The 19745-nt window shown below is 32.2% G+C and overlaps 1 pseudogene; it reads right to left on the reverse strand.

The window, feature by feature from the left end:
* Window positions 1-12686: 12686 nt before the first annotated feature.
* On the reverse strand, window positions 12687-14169 carry LOC149375961 (uncharacterized; annotated as a pseudogene).
* Between the last annotated feature and the right edge of the window lie 5576 nt (window positions 14170-19745).

Here is a 19745-nt window from a genome sequence, read left to right on the forward strand (position 1 = left end):
TTGGCAACTCTCACAAAATGCGTAGAAACCTTACAACGCGACTCTACTCACTCCACGCTTTTTGTAAAAAAGCGTGGAGTTAAAGTTGCTAACTTTATCTCCAAACCCATGACGATGGAATTCTACTGACAATATGAACACTGTTCTCCAGGTCCGGTGATGTGGATCTCGCATGTTAGCTCAGTAGATCGTATGGGTCCTAAGGACTATGCATGAGCTTGCAAGCTTGCGTGATTGCTTTGTGGTGCGGGCCGCACCTTGTTGACCCGGATAGGCTGGGTGCGAAGCTGAGTCAACCTGCGTGCAGGTTCTCCCCAGCTGAAAATTTGTCATAAGGTCTTACTTAACTTCTTGCGTAATTTCTCATGTAATTTCTTATATGATATCTTATGTAAGTTCTCATATAAGTTCGTTTAAGAGAACTTGTACACGAACTTGCATTTGCTTTTCAACCAAGAACTTACATAAGATCTTATGTAATTTCTCATGTAGGTTTTTATAAAAGTTTGTGTATCAGTCTTTCAACATATTTAATTACTATCTATCTAGATACATACATGGTAAATTAAAAAATTTTTTTTGCATGAAAGCTGTTGGAATTGCTAATATAAATTAGTTAATGCAAAAAAAAGCATTTCTTACCTACCCTCAGGAGATTTGAACCTGGTCCAGAGACTCTCTAGTCAAGTGTCTTACCCACTTGCCCCATTTGGCCAGAGTGGATTCGGTACGTGGGAAAGAATTGACGTCCTCATAAGGTACATCTAATACTAACATCGATGTTAGTAAGTCCTCAAGTTATTGCTTTTTACCATCTCTGATACTAGTTAAGGAACGTTTTCCCACTTTTTATTTAAATCAAATACTTTAAAAATAACTTTATTTCATTAACTAATATTTTAAGAATTTATATAATTTTTTGAGTAATGTATAAATAAAAGAGAAATTATTTTTGCTGTTGGTTTTCGATACCAACATTAAAGTATCGAAGAGAAAAAGTTAATCTTCAACTTGGTTGTAGCAATTACAATAAATTTATTACAGTTTTAAAAATAGATTATTTTTTTCTTAGAATAAAAAGTACATACAAGGAAAGTTCAAATAAAATCCGTGGACGAAAAGTACTTAGTTGTGAAATCAATTACTAGATTTATTATCGAGAAACGCATAATCAGACTCAAAACAATTTTATATGTAGATTTATAAAATGTTTACAAACCAATGAGGTAACCAAGGTGGTAAATGTTATCCACAAAATAAAAAAATAAACATAAGTTTTAGAAGTACCTTATGAGGACGTCAATTCTTTCCCTGCATGAATCGGATTCACTCTGGCCAAGTGGGCAACACACTTGGCTGGAGATTCTCCGGACCAGGGTCAAATCCCCTTAGTGGAGGTAAGAGATGCTTTTTTCTGATATTTACTAATTTATATGAGCTATTCTAACAGTTTTTATGCAGAAAAAATTTTAAAATTTACCATGTATGTAGATAGTAATTAAATACATTTAAACGACAAAAACTTACATACGAAATTACTTAAGATCTTATGTAAGTTCTTGGTTGATAAGCAAATGTAAGATCGTGTTTAAGTTCTGTCATATTTTCTATTTAAAGAACTTCTATGAGAATTTACATAAGAACATATGTAAGAAATTACATAAGAAGCTATATAAGAACTTGTGTAAGAACTTATGACAAATTTTTAGCTGGGTAGGAATATGGGTATGGTGGAGGAAATGCGAATGAGTCAGAGTTTGTGCGAGGGCTTGCAGCCTTAGAGAATCCATATCCCAAGTTAAGACGTCATTAAAGACGTCTCTAAAGACGTCATTAATGACGTGACCAAAGACGTCTCAACGACATCTTTGGTGACGTATTTAAAGACGTTATTCAAGACGTATCTAGAGACGTAATTAAAGACGTCTCTGAAGACGTAACCAAAGACATATCTAAAGACATTTATATGTAACAAAAGACCTCACCAAAGACGTCTATAAAGACTATAAGACGTCTTTGAATACTTCATAAAGGACACGTCCTTAAAGACGTCTTTGGAGGTAACGTCTTAGATGAGGTCTTTTATAACGTCTCTAGATATGTCTTTGGTAACGTCTCCAGAAACGTCTTTGGATACGTCTCTAGATACGTCTTGAATGACATCTTTACATACATCATTAGAGATGTCATTAATGACGTCTTAACTTGAGATACGGTTAAGTTAACTTTTACACATTTATATTACGTTTCCGTAGATTACCTGTATCCTTAAAGCTTTACGCAAATGTAAGCATGTATAATGCTTTTATATATGCTATTAAAAAATTTTCCTATAAGGCGGCGTGCATTCTGGCGATCTTAGCGAGGGACAATTTTTCTCACTCAACGGCGCCACCTGACATAGGCGCATAGCGAATACGTATTTTTTCACGATATTTATTACAGGTATAAACACAGCTATTTTAATGGGTTTTTTATAGCCAATAATTATTGGTATTTGAGAACTTTAACTATAAAATATATTTTTAACAATGTGTATAGCTAAAAATCTATTATAAAACACATATAAATATACAATCATAGCTGTAATTCCATTAATTTATAGCTGTAATTATCAATAGTTTATAGGTATTTTTTCGTGATACATATTACAGGTGTAAATGCAGCTTTGTTATGAGTTTTTTACAACCAATAATTATGTAAGAAGTATAACTGTAAAATACAGTTAAAACAATGTGTATAGCTAAAAATCTATTTAAAATAACATACATAAAAATACAAAATTAAAGCTGTAATTCAATTTATAGCTGTAATCATCCGTCATTTATGAGTTATATATTTTTTCACAATATTTATTACAGATATAAATATAGCCCCATCTGAAAAAGAAAGACGGAATTTCATGTGTGATTACTTCTGTAATACCTTCAGGAAAGCCATGTGGTATGACATATGGTTTTACGTATGGCATTACATAAAGGGTTTTAGCTTGGTGATGCCATACGTAATTCCATTTGAAAAAACACATAGAATTGCAAATTGGAGGAAGGAAAAAAATTTTTTCATCTAGAAATAACTGCAGAATACTGTAATGCGTCATTTACTGTGAACTACTAGTGTTGCCATCTGGATGATAACTCCAAAACAAGGGGATTCAAGTTATATTTCAGGAATGAAAAAAAAAAATTGAAAAATTAAATTTTTTTCTATAGAAGTAAAATCAGCTGAACCCCCTTGTTTTGGAGTTATCATCCCGATGGTAAGACAATTTGTTAACCGCAAATAGCTTATTATGGTATTTTGCAGTTATTTCCAGATGATAGAAATTTTTTCTTTTTCCAATATGTAATTCCATGTGTTTTTCCATATGAAATTATATATGGCATCACCAAGCTAAAACTCTTTATGTAATGCCATATGTAAAACCATGTGTAATGCCATATGGCTTTCCTGGAAGTATTACAGAAGTAATTCTACATATAATTCTGACATTTTTTTTCAGATGGGGCTGCTTTAATAGATTTTTTCAAAAGCCAATATTTATTATTATTCATGATAAATAACTAAAAACTATTGTTGAAACAATATTTATAGCTAAAAATCTATTCAAAACCCTTAACAAAATTTCAGCACGATATCGTGCAAGATATCCTACACGAAATCTTAGAGGATATCGTGTAAGACTGCTTGCACGATAGTCTATACATGATATCCTACACGACATTAAGCAAGATTTTCGGCAACTGAAAAATAAAAAATTATAATTTGTAACCCATGTAATTAAAAATTTTTTCTGCTTAAAAGCAGTTAGAAAGGCCAATATACGTAGTAAAAAAAAAAAAAAAAAAAAAACATATCTTAGCTTCAGTTTAAGGATTTGAACCTGGTCTGGGGGACTCATGGCCGAGTGTCTTATACCCACTTGGCCAGAGTGGACTAGACACTCGTACAAGAATTTACTTCCTTATAAGGTACATCTGAAACTTATGTTTATTATTTAGGCATTTCGTGACTGCTACCAAACAGGAGAGCATGCAGTAGTGGGAAGAGGTAAAGCACGGGTCCATCCGTTTGAAAAAAGTATGTTAAGATCTAAACACTCGCATAAAAAGCTAGTCGAACTAGCTTTAAGAACAGGAAGCGTTGTTAAAGGTGTCAAAGGACAAAGCGTTGTTGCAACGCTCCCATACATGGATCCTGTTCATTCATATCCACCCGATTACATGCATTCTTGTTTATTGGGAGTAGGAAAACTGTTTTTTACGGAATGGTTTGACTCAAAGAACAATGAAAAATCATGGTACATGGGTACTACAAGTAAAGAGTTTAACGATCGTTTCTTAAATATAAAACCTCCATGCGAAATCACTAGAATCCCTAAAGAAATTAATGATAAATTCAAAGCTAATGAATGGAAGAACTTAATTATTTATTACAGTTTACCTTGTTTGAAAGATTTAATGCCTTCAAAGTACTTGAAACATTGGTTTCTTTTTGTTTATAGTATAAGTACATTAAGCAAGACCAAAATAACGCCTGATGAAATTAAAAAATGTGAAAAAGCATTAGAAAGTTTTGTTAGAGGTGTTGAAAAACTGTACGGAAAAACGTTTATGAAGTTTAACGTCCATATTTTACTTCATGTGTGTAATTTTGTAAAAAATTATGGCGCGCTGTGGGCTTGGTCTGTTTTCATGATGGAAAGTTATAATGGTGTCATAAAAAAGTTGTTTCATGGAACTCAGTACGTTCAACAGCAAATTTGCAAACTGTATTTTAGATTAAGATTTATAAAAAACAATTCTTTTGTATTTGATCATCCAAATTGTTCAGATAACGTTACAAACCTTTTTATTAAAATAATGAACCAATGTAAAATTAAGAATTATCTAACGTACGGACCATCATTAAGAATATTTGGGAAACCCATTCGCAAGGCTATTACAGCTGTAGAAAAAAATGAGATTCAGAACTTGTTGGGTGATTTAATTGATGATGAAGTTTTATTTTTTGATCGTTTTATCTATAACCATACGCTCTTTCATTCAGTCAACTACAAACGACTGGTAAAGCGAAACAATAGTTATTGTAAAACAAATAATTGTTTCATGTCAATTTATGGCCTCATAAAAGTAAAGTGCATAAGTTCTGAAGAAGAAAAATTTATAATATTAGGCAAAAAATTAATCGTACAAAATGAAATTTTATGCTGTTATAGCAACTTAAATTCTAATTCGTTTTCTTGCGTTGTCAAAGAAAGTCATATAGTTGTCTCTTGTAAGCCGGAGGCATTACAAAACAAATGTGTTGGTGTGCCTTATTATGGCAAGCTTTGTATTTTTCCACTTGTAAATACACAAGAAACTGATTAAGAGCAAAAAGCTAATAGTTAAAAGTTTATATTCCATTAATTAGAAGCTAGCTACTTATTCTTAAAAGTAAAACAAAAAATCAAAATCAAGAAAGTTCGTTAGTATATTTATAATATACATAAATAAAGATGTAAAATCACTACTTCAATTTATAAATTTCTTTCACCTATCCTTATTAATTCATACATAAACAATCTTACAGATTTATAACAACTTCCAGTACGTTTCGGCATTACTACATGCATGTGTTTATGCATAAATTTATGCATATGTTTTTCCATAATTAAGTGCATTATTTTATGCACAAATTTATGCATAAATAGGGGGCGAATTTCATGCATATTCTTATGCACAAACTTTTGCATAACTTTATGTATAAATTTATGCATAATTTTATGCATATTTTGATGCATAAACTTATGCATATAATTTTGGTAAGGGACCTTTGTTACCTAATTAATAATTAACATCTTACAAATGTAAATTTTATATTGTTTCGTGTCTTTTAACACGTTTGTTATCAATAAATCTTGTAATTGATTTTACAACTACTTTTCGTTCACGGATTTTACTTATACTTTACATATACTTTTCATTCCAAGGGAAAATTTTATATTATTTGAAAGTGCGCCAACGGAAAAAAATAATGTGAGAAAACTTAACAAACCGTAACTTTTTGTGATGTAATGTAAGGTTTGATTAGATGTTGTACCGCAGTTACTCAGTCAAAAATTTATAGCTATTCATATGCCTATAATTTACAGCTATAACTACCTATAAAACAGCTATAATAATGCATAAAATTCAGCTATAAATATAGCTATAAACTACAGCTGTAAATTTTTCACAAATAATGAATAAAAATAAGTTTAACATCAGATTTTTTCAACATGTATCGATCAGTACAGATGGTATCATCCGTATGATGACAGTAAAACTGGGGGCCTTAAGTATTTTTGAATAAGTAGAAAAAAAAACAAGAAATCATATACAATTTCAAGTTTTTTAAAAATTGTTTAAAAATACTTTAGGCCCTCAGTTTTACTGTTATCACGCGGATGATACCGTCTATACTGATCGATATATGTTGAAAAAATCTGATTTTAAACTAACTTTTATTCAAAATTTGAGAAAAGATTACAGCTGTAATTCATAGCTATATTTATAGCTAAATTTTATACATTATTTTATCTGTTTTATAAGTAGTTATAGCTATGATTATAGCTATAATTTATAGGTATAATTATAGCTATAAATTTTTAACTGAGTACAGTTTGTTACGTTTTGTTACTTTTAATTACAGTCGACTATAACTTAATATATTACCTTATGACTCGTAACGTTTACTATTATAATTCTAAAAAGGCACTCGAATCTCGTGAAAAAGCAACTGTAATAAACTCTACTATAACGTAAGGAAATGTTGTCATGTGTAATATTTTATAACAGCTTACAGTTTTTTGCAGTTTATTACACTGTTTTATATTTTGTTATAATTAATAACTTTTAGACCCATTTTCTTACGTTTTTGAATAAAAATTACTTTGAACGAAAAAAAGTTGAGTAGTTATTATGAAAAATTATAAGTGTAATAGTATGTGGTAACTTATATCAAAACGTAACGAAAATGTAAGAAAACGTAACACAACATAATAAAATGTAAAAAAACGTCTAAATTCTATGAGAATAATATAGTTCCTTACATCTTTTTACGTTTTCTTACGGGTTACGGCGTATTATTACACATGTTTACTTTTTCTTCCATTTTGTTACGATTGTAAATTCCCGCTAGGGTCTAATGAATTTATTGTTATTATCACAACAACGCTTTAAATAACCTTTTCCTCATTAATACATTAATCTGGGTATTGAATACAGCAGGAAAGATAATATTTTTCACTTATTTATACAGAGCTCAGATAAATTACATAAATTCTTATAACATAAATTTATACATAAAATAAAGTTTTTTTCAAAACTATTAGATTCAAACAATAATTAGGAAAATTTTTTCTTAACTCGAATTAGAGACTATAAAAAAGCATTATCTTACAAACATAACATCATCAAATATTGTTTAATATAGTTTCGTTTAATTTATTGTATATTTTGTAGTTTTAATAATAATAATTCTTTTTTCATCGTTTTGTTGAAGAAAGAAATTGTGAAATATGATGAAGAAGTATCATGTAGGATTTACTTTGCATTCTTATTAATGCATGTTGCATTAAAATAGCAAAACAAAAAAGTTTTAAAAATATTCATGTAAAGTTTATCTAGTTTTATACTTTTGAAAACACAAAACTCATTTTTACAACAAAAAAACCGTCAACAAGTAATGCTTCTCGATCATTTATATTATTTAAAAATTGTGTAAGTTGTCTCACTTTAGTATGCTGAAATGTAATGGGATTGAGATCTTGTTAATACTACTACACAAACTAAATACATACATATTTATACGCATATTTAACAATTATAAGGGTACTATTTATTAAGATACAAGACTCATGAAAGAGACAATAATAATTTTTAAGAAGCATTGATCAAATGCTGTGTTTTTGTTTTCAGACTCAAATTTTTAAATTGTTTTTACTTAAAACATTGTAGGTACCTGCTTTACTACTCTCTTTTAATATACTTATATGTACAATCATAGAAATTTATTTGATTAATGAAAACGGTGAATATTCGTAGGAAGCGCAAGCGGTAAAAGTTGTGTGGTGTATATAACATATTTATTGAAGATAGTTTGCACATCACTATTCTGCCCTAAAAATATTGTTAATACTGCTTGTAATAAGAATAAAAATAAAAATTTTTTGTCACATATATTTTTAGATTCTTAAAGAAAATAGTATTCCTGTTTTATTTTAAATAATCTCACATTCACAAGTTTTCCTTTAAAAAGCAGAGAAATGATATTTTGACTTTATGTACACCTTTTCAAGCCATCATACTTAAAAAAAAAATTTTCAGTCTATATAGATGTATAAAATGTTTCAAGAAATAGAAACTAACAACTGAATAAGTCAGTTGATTATAAAAAAAAAAAATGGAAATATCTGTGTTTAAAGCCCGATAAATCTGGGTCTAAAACTAATAGTCTAGCTGACGGTGCTCTCGACGGTGCTAGACTTGGGATCTGATGACGTTAGCATGAAAATTCCCGTATACTCTTTGTATTTTTTGATTATTTGAGGTTGATTATTTAACTTTTATAGTCAATAGTATCATATATTATGGGTGAAATTGAAACTTTTATTTGACACACATTATTTAATCGAATTAAAATTTAATCTTTAGTACTAATGCTGTGAATTATTTGCTTTTTGCAGTGCAGCAAAACTGTAGCACTGAATAAACTTTCATAGTTATTAAAAAAAATTTTTGATTTGTGAGTATTTATCAGTGCCCTCCGGTGAATTTGGAAATTCAAAGTGATCAGTGATCCGTTGGGGGCGAAATGTAAGAAAATAAATAAATACAAGTAAAGTGTATTTAAATTTTCTTGCGTTGATTTATTGATGCGCAATGTTTCGCTGACAATATGCGTCAGCCTTATCAGGCTACAAAATTAAAATTAAAAACACACAATGAGTGATCTGGAAGGCTCAAACACAAAAATACAATAAATTTTTTTTTGTAAATTGTTACCGCAGGTACGCGAAAATTCGTAAGTTTGGTTGACTTACTCGTCACCTGTCGTGCTGTCGACTGACAATAAATTACAACCACAAGCCAGCGCTTATATAGGCGGAGCCGCAAAGGTAGACGGTAAAGGGCGATGAACTCGATCGGGACATTTAAACTTTCGTAGTAAAGGAAGGTATGCTCTATTAAAGGAAAGCACATCCTCCTTTCTATTGATGTTGTGTTTGTCGAGTTTTATATAAAGCATTTCGGAAATAATTCTTTTTTTATAATTGGATTCTTTGTCAAGGATTTTAAAGTTATCCCAATCGAATTCATGGTCAAAATTGATTTGGTGTGCACAAACAACGGAATCGGAGTTTTTACTTTTCATATGTTCACTGATGCGGACCTCCGCCGCTCGCTTTGTTTCACCCACATATGACGCAGGTCAATTTTTACAATAAAACTTATATACTACATTTGTCTGTTTATGTTTATTCGTTGTATCTTTTCTTAAGCGGACGATATGCTGCAGTTTATTGTTAATAAGAGGGTAAGTGTATATATTGTAGGGTTTTAACATGGTTGAAATTTTTTCAAAATTATTGTCAATATATGGTATGCCAATTTTGCAGAGAGGGTAGGTGTTTGTAGTGCTTCTGTTATGATTACTATATTTGTGTCTTTTTAATCTGACCTTTATGTTTTTATTAATAAAGTTAAAAGGGTAATTGTTTTTTATCAACAGGTTTTTCACCCTAGCAATATTCACACCGTGAAAACGTGTACTGGCAAGTAAGATCGCCCTATCAACCAAATTAAAAACATTATTAATAAAAACATAAAGGTCAGATTAAAAAGACACAAATATAGTAATCATAACAGAAGCACTACAAACACCTACCCTCTCTGCAAAATTGGCATACCATATATTGACAATAATTTTGAAAAAATTTCAACCATGTTAAAACCCTACAATATATACACTTACCCTCTTATTAACAATAAACTGCAGCATATCGTCCGCTTAGGAAAAGATACAACGAATAAACATAAACAGACAAATGTAGTATATAAGTTTTATTGTAAAAATTGACCTGCGTCATATGTGGGTGAAACAAAGCGAGCGGCGGAGGTCCGCATCAGTGAACATATGAAAAGTAAAAACTCCGATTCCGTTGTTTGTGCACACCAAATCAATTTTGACCATGAATTCGATTGGGATAACTTTAAAATCCTTGACAAAGAATCCAATTATAAAAAAAGAATTATTTCCGAAATGCTTTATATAAAACTCGACAAACACAACATCAATAGAAAGGAGGATGTGCTTTCCTTTAATAGAGCATACCTTCCTTTACTACGAAAGTTTAAATGTCCCGATCGAGTTCATCGCCCTTTACCGTCTACCTTTGCGGCTCCGCCTATATAAGCGCTGGCTTGTGGTTGTAATTCATTGTCAGTCGACAGCACGACAGGTGACGAGTAAGTCAACCAAACTTACGAATTTTCGCGTACCTGCGGTAACAATTTACAAAAAAAAATTTATTGTATTTTTGTGTTTGAGCCTTCCAGATCACTCATTGTGTGTTTTTAATTTTAATTTTGTAGCCTGATAAGGCTGACGCATATTGTCAGCGAAACGTTGCGCATCAATAAATCAACGCAAGAAAATTTAAATACACTTTACTTGTATTTATTTATTTTCTTACATTTCGCCCCCAACGGATCACTGATCACTTTGAATTTCCAAATTCACCGGAGGGCACTGATATATACTCACAAATCAAAAATTTTTTTTAATAACTATGAAAGTTTATTCAGTGCTACAGTTTTGCTGCACTGCAAAAAGCAAATAATTCACAGCATTAGTACTAAAGATTAAATTTTAATTCGATTAAATAATGTGTGTCAAATAAAAGTTTCAATTTCACCCATAATATATGATACTATTGACTATAAAAGTTAAATAATCAACCTCAAATAATCAAAAAATACAAAGAGTAGGATATCACGTAGACTATCATGCAAGCAGTCTTACACGATATCCTACAAGATTTCGTGTAGGATATTTTGTAAGATATCGTGTAAGATATCTTGCACGATATCGCGCAGAAATTTTGTTACGGGAATATCACACATATTAAAACAAAATTGTAGCTGTAATTTCATTAATTTATAGCTATAATCATCTACGATATATAAGTGCTTGTTATACATTTTTATAGCTACATTATATGTGATTACAGCCATTGTAAGTACAGTTATTATTTATAGGTATATTTATAGCTATGAATTTTGATTGAGTTAGCGTGGTCAATGTCTTTTATGTGAAGCATCTTATGGCAGGGAGTGAATAGCCGCGTGAGGAGAAATATGCAACGAAAACTCTAGTCCGCTTCTCCGGTGCTGTTCATATCACCCTACCACTAGGGCCTCGTTCTGTCTCTCTCCACATACACACGTGATGGAAATTGTACATCTATATACGTTACATACGTTTATACGGTAACTATAACTATATTGTCGTGTATATGTAGCTTTTTTGTAAAGTGTACTAGCCGTATACCTATAGCTATATAGAAATATACGTATATATATATATATATATATATCAAATATGTATTGTTTATATAGCATATATATATATGTGTGTGTGTGTGTGTGTGTGTGTGTGTGTGTGTAAGTTTAAAGGTTTAAACTTAAATCAATTGTAGGATGAAGGTTGAATTCAACAAGAATAGATGCAGTAAGCAACACTGTATTAAAATATATTTACATATTATTTACAATTAATAATGATAAGCTTAATACAAAACATAGAGAATTAACACCAACCTGAATCTACACAATTGTCGATTACTAAGCAAATAGGCTTTACCAGTAATGATCTTATCTGTGTGGCTATTCACGATGCGTAGTGCTCGGAGCCAAGTATCGTACTCACTGTACATATGAGCAACTACTCTGCTGGTAGTGTGTTCGCTAGAGACACGCTGCTAGGTTCGGCGTAAAGCGCGTAAACTTACATCCCCCCTTTTTAAGACAACTTAAACATAAGGAACAAGTTTACTTGCGTGAAAGTAATTCGATTCATTTTTCCTAAATCTACTGTCTATAAGATAGATGTTGTTGGATATTTTTATTTTATCTTGTATGGACCAGATCTAATTTCATCTAGTTTATCTCTATTTAATTTATTTCTGTTCTGAATGTAAACTAGATTGCCTACTTCGTAATTGATTTTTTTGACATGTTTATCATGGTAAATTTTGTTTTGTGCATGTATTTCTTTAGATTTTTCTAATGCTGATTTTCTGTTCTTTTCTAGGTTGTTCTTGTTGTTTTCGTTCAATTCGTTAGGTAAAAAATTATTATCTATGCCTGTTAACAGATAATTTGGAGTAAATCCTGTGGAGCTGTGTACTGTGGTGTTATAATTCTTTATGCATTCTTCTGCTATTTTTGGCCAGGACTTTTCTTTATTCTCATAAATTTTACACCTGATTCTATTTACCAAAGTCTGGTTTGTTCTTTCGTTTAGTCCATTTGAGAAGGCACAATCAACAGCCGTAAAAATTAAGGCTATATTTTTTTTTCTTGTGAATTGTTAAAATTTAGCAGAGTTTATCCCTGCGTATTGGTCTGTTAAGATGATTTGTATTTTATTTTCTTTTTCTACCAAAATTTCAAAGTACCAAAATGTTTTAATTTTGACATTAAATCTTCCATATTTATGAAGGTCTTTCTTTCTAATTTATTTTGTACAAATTGAGGCAGTTTAATAATAATTAAATCTATTTAAGTGTTGAGAGTCATGGAATTATTTACTTCTAATAATAAACTCCTTTTTTTTAACGCATACTCTAGAAAAGATCCATTTAAATATTTATATTCGTGTGCATACGCGATATCTGTCCAAGATTGTACAGAGAAGGTATCTATAAAGCTATTTTTCCAAAGCTCCCAGTTATCGTTTAAATCATTTTGTTTTAAAGAAATATTAAACCAGTCTAAAGCGGATTTCTCTAAAAACAATCTCAACGTCTCAGCGTATTTGTTTTGATTTAATCCCACGCGATTACACTTTCGCATGAACATACACAGCCCCCTACTGATTGATATTTTGTAATTACATAATATGTAATTCCATCTGTATTTACACTTGTAAAGTCACTTGGAATTCTACTTGGAATTCTACATGGGATTTTGGATTGGAAACTCCAAGTGTCATTCCAAGTGGCATTCCAAGTGGAATTACAAATGACCACTAAAGGTACATTTTTTCCTTTTTTAAAGTAGTTAAAATTGAAATTTCAAGCAGTTTAATGGCCTTATCAGATGTTATCATCCATGTAGTAACATCAAAGCAGAGGGGTTCAAGTCATTTCAAGAAAATTTGAACGAAAAATAAAAAAATCTATTTTTTCGAAATCTGAGAATTCTTTCGAAAAAAATCTTTCGAAATCTTGAACCCCTCTGATTTGGTATTACTATATGGATGATAACACCTAATCAGGCTATTATACTGCTTGGAATTTCAATTTTAACTATTTTAAAAAAGGAAAAAATGTATCTTCAGTGGTCATTTGTAATTCCACTTGGAATGACTCTTGGAGTTTCCAATCCAAAATCCCATGTGGAATTCCAAGTGGAATTCCAAGTAGAATTCCAAGTGACTTTACAAGTTTAAATACAGATGAAACTACATATGTGATTACAAAATATCAATCAGTAGGGCCAAGTAGACGCTTTAAAATTCTCACCATTGAATTTTTCCAAAACTATATCCTTAGCTAGACTACGGCTGCTTCTCTCTTGTACGCTAGTGTTTGAAACATCTGTGTGTTGTGTTTACTTCTTCTAAATACTCTTCTTCCAAAACAACATTTCCTTCTTCATCCAAGTAGACAGCTTGGAGCTCTTTCGTTAGGGTCAATAACACGTTGCGGAATTTATTTCTAACTTTTAAACTTTTGATCACATTTTTAACCACTGTAGTATCAAATAGTTTTATATGATGATCTCGAGCTCTTTTATCTTTTGGAAACAAAAAAACTTCCTCCTGTCCCATCAGCTGTATAGTTTTAACTTTTATCACGGTGCTCTTTGAGTCTGCACCGGCTTCTGAGATGAAACAAAATCTTGCTTTTCTCTTCATTGTGTAGATTTGTAAGTTTAAAGGTTTAAACTTAAATCAATTGTAGGATGAAGGTTGAATTCAACAAGAATAGATGCAGGAAGCAACACTGTATTAAAATATATTTACATATTATTTACAATTAATAATGATAAGCTTAATACGAAACATAGAGAATTAACACCAACCTGAATCTACACAATTGTCGATTACTAAGCAAATAGGCTTTACCAGTAATGATTTTATCTGTGTGGCTATTCACGATGCGTAGTGCTCGGAGCCAAGTATCGTACTCACTGTACATATGAGCAACTACTCTGCCGGTAGTGTGTTCGCTAGAGACACGCTGCTAGGTTTGGCGTAAAGCGCGTAAACTTACACACATATATATATGCTACTACTAACTGTATACATTTTTTTTTTAATTTTTCAAATACTACGGACTCCAAGAATCGAACCCACGTTCTTCGGATTGGTAGTCGGGTACCTTTTCGATTGAACTACGCATCACAATGATCCGATATCTGTTATTATTACTCATGGATACCAACCAAGAAACTTCTGATTTAAAAATTGATCGATAATTGGACGTTCTTTATACTATATGTAATTCAACCTGCTAATTTCAAAGAAAATAGTTATAATTATTTCTAAGTGGTTAATATAATGTTAAATAATGTTAAAAACATGTTTAAGGGTTTGTTTTATTTGCTTATATCTCGTAACAGTTTGAGACACAGAAAAAATAAAAGTGGAGGGCGAAAAGTTTTCTATCAATAAGTACTTTTAATTTTGTTTTGACAAGCGCAAAATGTTGAGAAAAAAATGAAAAAGGCATTTTGGCAGTAGCTGTATTGAAAGTAAGTGAGATATAGAGAGCCATTGATCGTCTGCTGTCACGCACGCTCTCTCTGCTCTCTATTGTATTCATACAGGTAGTTCTTTTTCATTTCTTTACCTAATATTTTGCGACTGTAGAAAATAATGAATTAATATTCGAATTTGTATTATTTTTTCATCATTTTAAAAAATTTTTTCTTTTTAAACAAGATTAATTTAAAACATTAGTATTTGACCATAATCCAAAGTTTTCTCGGGGTCTTCCAACTGTGTTTATTCAAATTCCATCTTCACCCGTTTTTAGTAAAGAGCCAACAAAGTTGCACCCGTGCGCAACTATGCAGTACGCACATGTATCCAAAATAGACAAACAGACAGAGAAAGGAATACACACGAACGAATTGTTAAATGTATGTATGAACTAATGTGTAGGTAGGTAATATATAGATACTCTCTGTAGTGTATTGTTGTTCTCTCTCATTCTCGTTATTTATATGTTAATGAATAAAAAAAAAAAAACATTTAATATTTGCTTTTTCCTAATCTATAATTGTTAGATGTATAGTTGGCGCTCGCAACTGAATTTTAACGCATGTGCAATAGCAAGAAGACGAGACGCCGTGACGCTGCACTTTAGCATCTAATATCTATAGTTAATTCTCTCTCGTGCGGTCAGTCTGTCAATACGCACTCCCTGCTTTTCGTAATTCCTTATTTCATTTGATCTTGCTTTCTTTCAGTTCAGCTTACGATTGTATCTTTGATTGTAAAGACTAAAAATAGCATATACTCAAAATAGTGAGAATAAACGTGTTCATGTTTTGGAATAAAAGCTATAGTGTTGTACATTTTATTGCCCGATCACATACCCACACATCCATACTGCTAACAATAATATTCACTGATAAAATAACATCTTCGTAAACAAACTTTCTGACTCATAAAAATTTTTTTTATAAAACGCTTGAGCATTTTTAAGAGGATAGTGTGCCCTTGGTAGGAAAATAGGATTCGCCACATAAAAGCGCCATTGCTCTATGGCTACCTTACGTCCCTCGGGCCACAAAATAGCCCCGCAGACGATGTCACTTATCCAACAAAAACTACTATTTTCATCATAAATAATCAAATAGCACCGAGTTCAACAACATATTTTTTAATTTAGCACATCTGTCGGGGGTCCCTAGACCCACACCTGATTTTTTTTGTATAGTATTTAATCAGTTAGTGTGAATACAGTATGAGTATCGTCGGTAGGAAACTTATAATCATACTTACAAAAAAAAATATTGATCATATGCCAAGCTATTTCTCGATACGCTAAGAGACTAACTAGACCTCAGAACAAACCGAATTACTTTCATCCAAAATTGGAACAGAAAACAAAAAAATCAATGTAAAAAGGAAAGCGCCTTAAGGGCCCTTTTCATGCAGTCACTAAAACGCTGAGGTAGAAGTAAGTAACTTTTTCAGCTTCTGTGACTGCTTGTCCAATGTAAGTTTGTCCATAAAAAGCTGCCTTTTAACCGACTCTAAGCAACCCACCATGTGTTATTAGTGAAAGTGAACGTGTGCTGAACCAACACTAATACAATGCTAAATCAACGCTGATTCAACGATAAAACAATGCTGAACCAACGTTCATTCAACGGCGTAATTTAGGACTGATTTCAGTGTTCATATCATTACTGAATCAGCGTTGATTCACCATTAAATCAGCGTTTATTAAATACTGATTCAACAATGAAATCAACGTCATGAAGCAAATCGCAATATTAAAGTAAAAAGTCACCTGTTTTGCTGTTTAGAACTTTTAATCAGCAAATTTGGCAGACACGTTACCGTATTTGACTTTTAGTCTATATCTGCCATGCAGCAGCAACGCTTAAAAATACAGGTTTCTGTAAGGACTACCAAAGGGATTTTTGGCTGTAGCTTTAGGAGTACTCACAGAATTACAAATTTTAGTAGTGATAATAAAGAACCTTACTATTATCAAAAATAAAAGTTTCCTCTATATACATTCTACACGATCCAAATAAGTAAGACAAATTTTTTAGCTGAAAAGTGGGTTTTGTTTGTTTGATAAATAGTTTCTTTATCGATTAAGCACGAAAAAAGGGTTTTTACTCAAAGGGCACGTTTTGAAGGTTTCTAGAATGTTGATTACAAATCCAATTTTAAGAATTATCAAGAATAAAATTAGATACAAGTAAGTCGATCTTGAGTCACTGTTAAGACAGTAACGAGTTTAATAGTTCGTAGGTTTGATTTCCACCGGACACTGTTCTTTTTTTTAGGCGATTCAAAGGAATTGGTCGCAGCGCCGCGCCACGCCGTTATGTCACCGCAGACAAAAAAACCAGTAGGCAGTCATGGGACTGCCAAGAAAAGTGAAAACTTAAAATTGTGAATTATATTTTTACTTCTGTTCTGAAATTAATTAGTAGCTATCCAAATTATTTACTGTTTTTGAAAAAAGTAATCTAAAATTATGGCATTTATATAATTATGTGGGTCGTGATAATACGTATGATGATATGCGTATCTCTTCATAATACATATTTTGAATGATGAATTATAAAATTTTTTACACGACAATACAGGTATTCCTTAAACTGGAAATTCTGAAAATTATGTGATTTGTCATGAAAATATTCGTTTTGAATTTTACTACAACACATACTGAGAAGTGAGAAAAAATTCGTTAAAGAATTTAGACAATTTATGTCTGTATTATCATTTGTTAATAAATTCATTTAGAGTCCTCAACATGCAATTTGTGAATAATTGAATTGATTTTCCAACAGGAACCCTTAACACTTACGTAAAAGAGAATGTTATTTCGATTTTTTTCTTATAAACAGTTGAGTTTTCTGAGAAGGCTATTAAATAATTTGTAGAATAATTATTAATCACTACTAATAAATTTTTTTAATGAAGAGAGTAAGGTAATTGTTACGGAACAAACAAGTTATTATTTAAAAGGATCATTATCTTATTATATCTTCGAGCGTTTTTCCACAATCAGCTGAATAGTTGCCGGTTGTGTGGGTCATGTCACGATAATTGAAGGCGTTATCGGGGGCATATATGTCTCTGTGAGTGTGCAGAGATACGGGGTAGGAAAGCGCTCTGTGGAATTCCAGATGCTTTCTCGTTCGAAGGCTTTGAAGCGCTCGTCAAATTTAATTTGTTTTCTTGTGTTCTAGTTGCCATAACTTGCTTTTGTTTGTTTCAAAGTCGTTTTCACTCTGTTATATAACCTCGTGGTAAAAAGAAAAAGTTAGTTAGCAGTTGAAGCTCTTTTCGATTTGTAGCCACTTTTGAATAAAACCATTACATGAATCTAAGACTGTCTTATAACGTTTTTGTGTTAACGTTTTGGTGCTGAAACCCGGGAAATTAAAAATATGATATCGAGAAAAAGAAAAGCATGCAGCGGTCACATCAAATACTGGAAAGAAGAGAGTGCGACAAGACGAAGATCTTCCATCATTTTTAACGACTTGGTCAAGCCTCAGAGGTCATCAAGATCGTCTTGCGAATGGCCGTGATAAAGAGCTTCCATCATCTTCAACGACTCGGTCACACCTCAGAAGTCAAGGTCATCTCGCGAATGGCCGTTTTGGCCCGAGCATTCATCCTGTATCTCTGTCAACTCCACTACTCTCTGCAACGATACAATTTTGATCCAGCCCTAACCTAGTGGAAAGTGCAGTTGACGAGCCACCGTTACTTCCATCAGCCCCGCTGCGTTTCCGTCCGTCTCGTCGAGGCCTTGAACACACGGTTTGCTCGGATGATGAGCCACCGTCGTTTGAACCGCTTTCCGTCCCACGACGTTCCCGAATACACCGTAGTCGTGAGGACGGCCATAATGACAATTACTCTGAAATTACATCAGCCCAGACGCACTCCAGAGCACATAGTCGCCATGAGAACGGGCGTAACGTCCGCTTTGCGTCTCCTCCAGACCAGATGCACTCTAGAGCACATCGTCACCGTGAGGCTGGCCGTGACGACCGCTCTGCATCTCCTCCAGCCCCGCCACACTTCCGATTGAATCAACACCGAGGGGCCGGTCAAAATGAGCGTCTTATGTCTCCTCCAGCTTCATCGCACTCCCGGACACATAGAAGTCATGAGAGTAACCTCGCCAACCGCGTCCATTTTGAAAAAATACCATTGAATTCCCGAGAACCTTACCTCTCCAATGAGACTGGTTCAGAAGAATATTCGTCAAAAAGCGAAAATGAAGATCAGAAAATTTTAAATCGTTTGAATTATGACAAAACTCGTAAAAATTTAAGAAACCGTTTTTAACGTAGCGATTCATTCCAATCAAAAGGAAATTCAATTGATTGTTTGGCAAAAGTCGTAGAGTCTACTTTAACAGTTGTGAAAGAGTCTACTATAAACTCACATAATTCTAAATATGTAAATAGAGTTTTGACAAAATTTTTACCTACTCTTTCAGGGGATCCTCTTGATTGGAATCGATTCAAGGAAACATACGAGACTTCTACCCGTTTAGGTGAATATTCAGACCAAGAAAATATTATGCGTCTGTATGAAGCGTTGAAAAGAGAAGCTCGTGACGCGACTAAAAATTTGTTTGCTTCAAAGTCGTCGGCGGACGAAATTATCAATACTTTGGAAATGCGTTTTGGAAATTCAAATCTGATTAGAAAAGATAATCAATGAAACTAGGAATTTGTCTAGGATCGGTTCTTTAAAAACTAATTTGGTTGAAA

The sequence above is a fragment of the Copidosoma floridanum genome, unplaced genomic scaffold (genome assembly GCF_036245765.1).
Source record: "Copidosoma floridanum isolate Cflo_tuat_1 unplaced genomic scaffold, Cflo_Japanese_pri ptg000002l, whole genome shotgun sequence".
Taxonomy (NCBI): Eukaryota; Metazoa; Arthropoda; class Insecta; order Hymenoptera; family Encyrtidae; genus Copidosoma; species Copidosoma floridanum.